Source organism: Triticum urartu, chromosome 1 (assembly GCF_003073215.2).
Source record: "Triticum urartu cultivar G1812 chromosome 1, Tu2.1, whole genome shotgun sequence".
Taxonomy (NCBI): Eukaryota; Viridiplantae; Streptophyta; class Magnoliopsida; order Poales; family Poaceae; genus Triticum; species Triticum urartu.
In genome coordinates this window covers 525,884,941-525,895,266 of record NC_053022.1, presented here as the reverse complement: position 1 = coordinate 525,895,266, position 10,326 = coordinate 525,884,941, and the positions used below count along the sequence as shown (strand labels likewise).

The following is a 10,326-nucleotide window of genomic DNA, read 5'->3' as shown; positions in this document are numbered from 1 at the left end:
CTGCACCTGCAGGCCGCCCGCGCTGGTCTCCCGATGGCTCCTAAGCCGCTCCGGCCTCGCCTTCAAGCTGTTGAGCCGCTGGCCTCGTCCGAGTCGCCGTTGTGGCCTCGCTGCCACAAGCCACCCTACTGCCCCATTGTTCGGAGCCGCCTTTGCTCCCCTCGCCTCCAAATTGTTGAGCCGCCGGACGCCAAGCACCTATGAGCCGCCACCGGCCTCGTCAACGTTGCCTCCAACCCGCCGCTACGGCCCGTAACTGCGTGGCTCCATGGGTGAGTTGTGGGTCAGGCGTTACTGCCCATTTTGGTACATGTCTCTTGCATGGTTCTTACTCCCTGGGAGAGTTGCGGGCCTGCTATGACGATGGGTCAACGCCGGTGTACTTGCTGGTTGCTGTTGTTTTTCTGCAGCAATTGTTCAGGTTAATGTCCCCAATGACATGAAGCGTGATTATATCATGAGAGTCGTCTGTGAAGCAACACAGTCACCAGATGTGAAAGACACAACTGCTTAGACCCTTGGAAGAACATTCAAAATTCTTCATGGTTTTGTAGTTGAAATTGCTCCTGCCATTACAGCTCCTGGTTTGATCGGATGCTGTTTGTTTTACGTCCTCACAAAACAAGCTATGTGGATAAATTTTACGGTGGATAAAAGGAAATACCAAGGCACATGGCAGAGTTCTCCACTGACACGGGGGCATATAGCATGAGGGAAATCACTTAAGTATTCCATGCGGTGGTCCAAGTCAAGGGATCTCCTTGCTTTAAGACTACATGCGTACGTGACCATCATCAAAACCAAGGCTTGATGAATTGTGTGGCTCCTACATGTGAAGATCTGTCCATCTGAGTACAGCTGTCCGTTCAAGAAAAATTACCCAGTGCCATAGCGACGACGCTAGACTTATTGTGGTCAGACGCCGTTATGGCATCCGTCTACACGACGGTATCTGATGAACGCGTGAAGGGCTCGAGAGTTTGCAGTCCAACATACGTTGACGCTGAAGGCTGTGCAAACATCTATACCATGCAAGGCTAACGGAAAATTCATCCAACACCAGCATCCTTGTTTATTTGACAAAAATATCAGGTGCTATTTATTCTATCTATTTTCATACATATTTCACCCAGAAACAATTACTCTGGCAGGTAATATTTTTGCGCGGGACAATTGTTTATTACAAAGATGGTGCCATGTTGTGCCTATGGAGTGCGCGTTAGCATCATCATACACTGGCATCCGCACCTCCTCGCCGTTGAACGGGTGTGCGCAAGCCGCCGCCCGTGCGGCTCGATCTACATCAACTGGCTGGGACAGCGTTCGTGATTGACTCGCCGTCCGCGTGGCTTATCGCGCTTGCGATTGAGTCGCCTGTTCGCATCGGCTTAAAAACGTCACAGCCGACTCATCTGTCTGCTCCCGCGGCCGGCTCGGCTGTGGTTGATTTCAGTTTCACCATGGTGATCATCCTCTCCGCAGTGATAATTGCTGACCTGACGCATCAGGTGAAATCCATCCAGCATATTTTTATATATTATATATTGCTTTCTTTAAAAGAGCAATTACTCCGGTTTGCAAGTTGTCCCATGCAGGATTCATACCGGTTTATATCACGGTCAAATATGGAGAGCCTCAAGCCAACTCCTTGAGTAGTCTTAAGACTCGGGGGCTACAATGACATGACTCGGGAACTCTGGGTCATTGGAGGGAATGATAACCCGGTTCCGGAGGACACCGCCATATTGATGAAAATTTAAAGGCCGTCAGAAAATTGTCGGTTCAAAATAAAGATTCTGGTTTAAAATCCGGTTCAAGAGACATCTCTCTCCCGCAAAGCTTTGAAGTTCTCAAATCCGGTTCAAACATCCGGCTCAAGGTAAATTTGTCTCTTACAAAGCTTTTAAGCTCTCAAATCCGGTACAAACATCCGGCTCAAGGTAAATTTGTCTCTTACAAAGCTTTTAAGCTCTCAAATCCGGTTCAAACATCCGGCTCAAGGACAATCTGTCTCCCACAAAGTTTTGAAGCTTTCAAATCCGGTTTAAAGTTCCGGTTCAAAAAGAATTAATCTCTCGCAAGATTCGAGTTCTCAGAAAAATTAAAGGTTGCCAAAGAGAACTTGCTGCCATGATGCGCGGTTCAAACATGGGTATCCTGCCTTACGGCTTACCTTATTATGATCACTTGGGGGCTTCCTGTTCAAACATAGGTCGTATTCGAACCAAAGAGAACATAGCTGTCGTAAACCTTTTGATCGGCGCAAAGCCAAACTCACTAGGGGGCTTCTTGATCGTATCTGAATCATAGCTTAACCCCTTTTGGGTCCAACTTGGATCGTATTCGAATCAGGGTCGTTAAAAACCTCTCAAGGTCATTTGGGGGCTTCCTGTTCAAACATAGGTCGTATTCGAACCAAAGAGAACATAGCTGTCGGTACCCTTTTGATCGGCGCAATGCCAAAGCCACTGGGGGCTACATGATCGTATTCGAATCCTAGCTTAACCCCTTTGGAACGGTTTACTGATCGTATTCGAATCAGAAACCTCGATTTTTATTTTGGTTTAAGTTTTTTCAAACAATCTTTTGGGTTTTGATATTTTTTGCTCATATCTGAAGCATATATGTGTGGTTTCTATTACCCGACTCGACTTTTTATGATAAGTCGCCACCATATGTCAACCATAAACATTTGGAAGTTTTGGCTTCTAAAGATTGGGTTATCACCCTTACTGCACAGGTATCATAAGCCAGCAGTACGATTCAATATCACAGGTATAATATTGTTTATACATGATTATGTTTAAGCCAGCCCTGGCTTTTGACATTAAGTCGCCAGGGCATATGTTGTTTAAACTCTATACAGGATTTGCAGAACTATGACTTATATAAATGATTAAGTTCGAGCTCATCATCAAAATTGATGTTTCAAAAGGGTTATCAATTCTTGATTTTCTCAAAGGCTATAAGCCGTCGGGTTATAAAAATTCCGGCTTACAATATGGAGGCGTGTTAAATCGCCATCGGCCAAGAGCCGCCGGGTATTTAAAAACTCCGGATTTACTTGTCAACAGATAAGGTATTTGAATCTTTAAATAGCCAAACTTGGCTGGATTTTCATTATGATTGAGGTTTTCAAACTGGGTTATTCAAATCTTTAATAGCCAACATGGCTGGATTTTTATTATGGTTATCAGCAACTAATATTATAATTGAGGTTTTCAAAGTCGCTTCAGCGCATTGGCTATTATTTTATCAATGGATATAATTTATTCTACAATGAAAGGAATAGTCCCGAGTCGCTGCAGGCTTACGACCCGACACTTGGGGGCTACATTATTCAGTTTGAGATCACATCAAATATGCAAGCCCCATGTCACTGCCAGCATGCACCATGGCACTTGGGGGCTAATGCGAAGACAATTTTACTGGCCTTATTGAAGAACCAGCTCATCACATCATAATGAGCCGGCCCTTGGGGGCTACCAATTGCTCCTGTCAACAATTCAAGATACACAAGTTTTATTCCATTATATTGAAGGGTCCACTGCTCAGTTGGTAAAGCACAGAGCTCTTAACCTTGTGGACGTGGATTCAAGCCCCATGATGGGGGTTACATTATATGATGTTCTTTTCAAAAGAAGTATATATAAAGTCCTAGCTCAATATTATCTTATTGAGCCAGCCCTTGGGGGCTACACGTTGTTGTTCAAGTCTATATGATCATATTTATAAAGTCCCTGCTCATTATTGCATAATGACCCGGCCCTTGGGGGCTACACTGGTTATAGTTTTTTATGAGTATAAGGAAATTACGAGTCCCAGGTTGCTACAAGCATGACAACCCGGCACTTGGAGGCTACATATATGGAGTATTCAGTCTTTACTAGTGACTAAGATGAACAACATAGATTTCTTCAAAGTGGCAGTATTTATATTGAAGCAAGTCTTAAGTCATCACTTTGTTTCTGCTCAAGACTTGTGGGCTACAGGTAATATGGATATAGGGGAGAAAAAATCTTCAAATTCTCAGTTTTGAGTAAATCAGATTGACCCGGCGTCACCAATAACTATGACCCGGTGCTATCAATATTTACAAACCGGATATTTTGGCAATGATAAACCGGCAAGTTCTACAAGCCGGTTGAAAGTCAGATGAGTTTTTTCATTACCAATATCTTTTAAACCGGCGCTTTGGAAGCCGATTCAAGTGGATTATTTATTACAATATTTCTCTATAAGATACCAATGTCCGCAAATTGGCTCTGAAGCTGGTCTATTGACCCGGATTTCTCAAAAGAAGTATCTGGATTTTTGCATCAGCAAGGTTTGGACATATCTGTTAAAAGAGATTTGTTATAAGATCTTTGAGTATGCATCCAGGAGGAAATGACAAGGACTTAAAGATGATCAGGTGCCGGTTCAGGAAAATATTAACCCAGAGCACAACCTATCAAGTTTGTTCTTGTGTTTATTTTACACGATCAGTTTAACATGGATAAATCCAAATTAAACTGGGGGGCTAATGTCGGGGATATACCCCACGGTATGACCCGGCCGGAATCATGACCCGGCCGGGCTTGCCGACTCACCAGAGACCTTGCTGGAGCTTGGCAACTCACTGGCGATCCGCGCAGACATGGCGGTTTACATGTAACCCGCCTGGACATTGTGACTCACTGGAGACCCGGCAGGCGGATCGGACGAACGACAAGGCCCAAGGCCTAGCGGGCCGGCTTATACTCTGGTGGGCCGGCTTAAGAGGAAAGGGATGACGAATATTTCCTTCATGAGGAAGCAAGACCCGGACTTGTATTCAACTTGTGAGAAAGGATAAACTAGTCCTAGTCCTACTAGGACTCCACATGTAACCCGCCCCTTCAACATATATAAGGAGGGGCAGGGCTCCCCAAAGGGGGAGAGAAAATAATCTCTAGGGCCAGACACAAAGGGGGAGTCGGCTTATGCGGCGACTCTCTCATGAGCATAATGAGATCTAGCCACAAACAGCATGTAGGGTTATTACCGGATGATGTTTCCCGGGGCCCGAAGCTGTCTAACTCCTTGTCTTATGTTTCGTCTCTCGATTCCGCTCAACCCCTCTCAAGCTACCACATAGATGCATTGGCCTCGCGACTAAGTCCTGACACTAGGACATCTGCCGTGACAATTCCACAACAGCGTAAGTATTTCCCTCAATTTTTGAGAACCAAGGTATTAATCCAGTAGGAGGCCATGCACAAGTCCCTCGTACCTACACAAAAAAAATAGCTCAACGCAACCAACGCGCTTAGGGGTTGTCAATCCCTTCACGGTCACTTACGAAAGTGAGATCTGATAGAGATGATAAATAATATTTTTGGTATTTTTGGTATAGAGATGCAAAGTAAAAAGTAAAAGCAAAGTAAAAGCAAAGCAATAATAAAGTGATGGAGATTGATATGATGAAAAAGAGACCCAGGGGCCATAGGTTTCACTAGTGGCTTCTCTCAAGAGCATAAGTATTCTACGGTGGGTGAACAAATTACTGTTGAGCAATTGATAGAATTGTGCATAATTATGAGAATATCTAGGCATGGTCATGTATATAGGCATCACGTCCGTGACAAGTAGATCGAAACGATTCTGCATCTACTACTATTACTCCACTCATCGACCGCTATCCAGCTTGCATCTAGAGTATTAAGTTAAAAACAGAGTAACGCCTTAAGCAAGATGACATGATGTAGAGAGATAAATTCATGCAATATGAAATAAACCCCATCTTGTTATCCTCGATGGCAACGATACAATACGTGCCTTGCTGCCCCTTCTGTCACTGGGTAAGGACACCGCAAGATCGAACCCAAAGCTAAGCACTTCTCCCATGGCAGGAACTACCAATCTAGTTGGCCAAACCAAACAGATAATTCAAAGAAACTTGCAAAGATAACCAATCATGCATAAAAGAATTCAGAGAAGATTCAAATATTATTCATAGATAGACTTGATCATAAACCCACAATTCATCGATCTCAACAAACACACCGCAAAAAGAAGATTACATTGTATAGATCTCCACAAGAGAGGGGGAGAACTTTGTATTGAGATTCAAAGAGAGAGAAGAAGCCATCTAGCTACTAACTATGGACCCGAAGGTCTGAGGTAAACTACTCACACTTCATCGGAGGGGCTAGGATGATGTAGAAGCCCTCCGTGATGACGGCCCTCTTCCAGCGGAGCTCCAGAACAGGCCCCAAGATGGGATCTCGTGGATACAGAAAGTTGCGGCGGTGGAATTAGGTTTTTGACTCCTGTTCTGATCGTTTGGGGGTACGTGGATATATATAGGAGGAAGAAGTACGTCGGTGGAGCTTCGAGAGGCCCACGAGGCAGGGGGCGCGCCCTAGGGGGGGCGCCCTCCACCCTCGTGACCGCCTTGTGGCTTTCTTGACGGAGGGTCCAAGTCTCCTGGGTCTTATCTGATGAGAAAATCACGTTCCCGAAGGTTTCATTCTGTTTGGACTCCGTTTGATATTATGTTTCTCCAAAACCCTAAAACAGGCAAAAACAGCAATTCTGGGCTGGGCCTCCGGTTAATAGGTTAGTCCCAAAAATAATATAAAAGTGGAAAATAAAGCCTAATATAGTCCAAAACAGTAGATAATATAGCATGGAGCAATCAAAAATTATAGATACGTTGGAGACGTATCATCGTCTTAAGGGCCGAACGGGCGGTCATGACGAAGTCGCCCAGCCAAAGGGTTTGGCCTGAGGCCAGGGCTCATCCGGAGGTGATATTTTCCTTGACGACGAGGCGAGCAATCAACCCTTTTGACGACGACACAGTGGAACTCTCAATGAAAGCACCAATGTCGGTGTCAAAACCGGCGGATCTCGGGTAGGGGGTCCCGAACTGTGTGTCTAAGGTTGATGGTAACAGGAGACAGGGGACACAATGTTTACCCAGGTTCGGGCCCTCTCTATGAGTCTAGCTTGACTATGATTATGAGGATGTGTCTACGGACCTAGCCCTCCGGTTTATAGACACGGGAGGGATCTAGGGTTACATAAGGTCGGTTACAGATAAAGGAAATCTTCATATTTGGTCGCTAGACTTGCCTTCCACGCCAAGGAAAGCCCCTATCCGGACACGGGTAGAATCTTCGGTCTTTGTATCTTCACAGCCCAATAGTCCGGCCCATGGCTAACAGGCCGGACGCCGGAGGACCCCTTAGTCCAGGACTCCCTCAGTAGGGAGGCGTGCCTGCCCCCCTGGGCTCACCTCCCACCCTCGTGGGCCCCTCGTAGCTCCACCGACCTACTTCTTCCTCCTATATATGTCCATATACCCCGAAAACAACCAGGAGCACCACGAAATCCTATTTCCACCGCCGCAACCTTCTGTACCCAAGAGATCCCATCTTGGGGCCTTTTCCGGAGCTCCGCCGGAGGGGGAATCGATCACGGAGAGCTTCTACATCAACACCATAGCCTCTCCAATGATGTGTGAGTAGTTTACGACAGACCTTCGGGTCCATAGTTATTAGCTAGATGGCTTCTTCTCTCTCTTTGGATCTCAATACAATGTTCCCTCGATCTTCTTGGAGATCTATTTGATGTAACTCTTTTTGCGATGTGTTTGTCGAGATCCGATGAATTGTGGGTTTATGGTCAATTTTATCTATGAACAATATTTGATTCTTCTCTGAAATCTTTTATGTATGATTGGTTATCTTTGCAGGTCTCTTCGAATTATCAGTTTGGTTTGGCCTACTAGATTGATCTTTCTTGCAATGGGAGAAGTGCTTAGCTTTGGGTTCAATCTTGCGGTGTCCTTTCCCAGTGACAGCAAGGCACGTATTGTATTGTTGCCATCGAGGATAAAAAGATGAGGTTTATATCATATTGCTTGAGTTTATCCCTCTACATCATGTCATCTTGCCTAATGCATTACTCTGTTCTTACGAACTTAATACTCTAGATGCATGCTGGATAGCGGTCGATGTGTGGAGTAATAGTAGTAGATGCAGAATCGTCTCGGTCCACTTGTCGCGGACGTGATGCCTATATACATGATCATGCCTAGATATTCTCATAATTATTCACTTTTCTATCAATTGTTCGACAATAATTTGTTCACCAGCCATAATACTAATGCTATCTTGAGAGAAGCCCCCGGGTCTATCTTTTATCACATAAGTTTCCAATCTATTTTATTTTGTAATCTATATCATAAAAATACCAAAAATATTTATCTTATCATTATCATCTCTATCAGATCTCACTCTCGTAAGTGACCGTGAAGGGATTGACAACCCCTTTATCGCGTTGGTTGCGAGGTTCTTATTTGTTTGTATAGGTACGAGGGACTTGCGTGTACTCTCCTACTGGATTGATACGTTGGTTCTCAAAAATTGAGGGAAATACTTACGCTACTTTGTTGCATCACCGTTTCCTCTTCAAGGGAAAACCAACGTAGTCCTCAAGAGGAAGCAAGAGGATTTCTAGCGTCGTTGCCGGGGAGATCTACGACAAGTCAAGACATACCAAGTACCCATCATAAACTCTTATCCCTCGCATTACATTATTTACCATTTGCCTCTCATTTTCCTCTCCCCCACTTCACCCTTGCCATTTTATTCGCCTTCTTTTCCATTCGCCTGTTTTTCACTTGCCTCTTGCTTCCATTGATGTCTATGACACAACCTTCTTCTTGTAGACGTTGTTGGGCCTCCAAGTGCAGAGGTTTGTAGGACAGTAGCAATTTTCCCTCCTAAGGTTTATCAATCCATAGGAGGCGTAGGATGAAGATGGTATCTCTCAAGCAACCCTGCAACCAAATAACAAAGAGTCTCTTGTGTCCCCAACACACCCAATACAATGGTAAATTGCATAGGTGCACTAGTTCGGCGAAGATATGGTGATACAAGTGGTATATGGATAGTAGATAAAGGTATTTGTAATCTGAAATTATAAAAACAGCAAGGTAACTAATGATAAAAGTGAGCGTAAACGGTATTGCAATGCTAGAAAACAAGGCCTAGGGTTCATACTTTCGCTAGTGCAAGTTCCCTCAACAATAATAACATAATTGGATAATATAACTATCCCTCAACATGCAACAAAGAGTCACTCCAAAGTCACTAATAGCGGAGAACAAACGAAGAGATTATGGTAGGGTACGAAACCACCTCAAAGTTATTCTTTCCAATCAATCCGTTGGGCTATTCCTATAAGTGTCACAAACAGCCCTAGAGTTCGTACTAGAATAACACATTAAGACACAAATCAACCAAAACCCTAATGTCACCTAGATACTCCAATGTCACCTCAAGTATCCGTGGGTATGATTATACGATATGCATCACACAATCTCAGATTCATCTATTCAACCAACACATAGAACCTCAAAGAGTGCCCCAAAGTTCTACCAGAGAATCACGATGAAAACGTGTGCCAACCCCTATGCATAGGTTCATGGGAGGAACCCGCAAGTTGATCACCAAAACATACATCAAGTGAATCACGTGATATCCCATTGTCACCACAGATACGCACGGCAAGACATACATCAAGTGTTCTCAAATCTTTAAAGACTCAATCCGATAAGATAACTTCAAAGGGGAAACTCAATCCATTACAAGAGAGTAGAGGGGGGAGAAAACATCATAGGATCCAACTATAATAGCAAAGCTCGCGATACATCAAGATCGTATCACCTCAAGAACACGAGAGAGAGAGAGATCAAACACATAGCTACTAGTACATACCCTCAGCCCCGAGGGAGAAGTACTCCCTACTCATCATGGAGAGCACCGGGATGATGAGGATGGCCACCGGAGAAGGATTGCCCCCTTCGGCAGGGTGCCGGAACGGGTCTAGATTGGTTTTCGGTGGCTACGGAGGCTTCTGGTGGCGGAACTCCCGATCTATTGTCTGTTCTGGAAGTTTTAGTGTACGTGAGTATATATGGGTGCAGGAAGTACGTTAGTGGAGCTTCGGGGGCCCCATGAGGCAGGGGGCGCGCCCTAGGGGGGGCACCCCCACCCTCGTGAGCACCTCCCTTGGCTCCTGACATGGGGTTCAAGTCCATCCCGTAGCTTTCCTTCCAAAAATAACTTCTCCAGTTGATTTCGTTCCGTTTCGACTCCGTTTGATATTCCTTTTCTTCGAAACACTGAAATAGGCAAAAAACAGCAATTCTGGGCTGGGCCTCCGGTTAATAGGTTAGTCCCAAAAATAATATAAAAGTGGATATTAAAGCCCAATATTGCCCAAAACAGTAGATAACATAGCATGGAGCAATCAAAAATTATAGATATGTTGGAGACGTATCAAGCATCC

General features: G+C 44.6%; 1 pseudogene; it reads right to left on the bottom strand.

Annotated features, from left to right (window-relative positions):
• Positions 1 to 355: 355 nt before the first annotated feature.
• LOC125533049 overlaps positions 356 to 10,326 on the bottom strand; it is a 27,031-nt pseudogene continuing 17,060 nt past the window's right edge.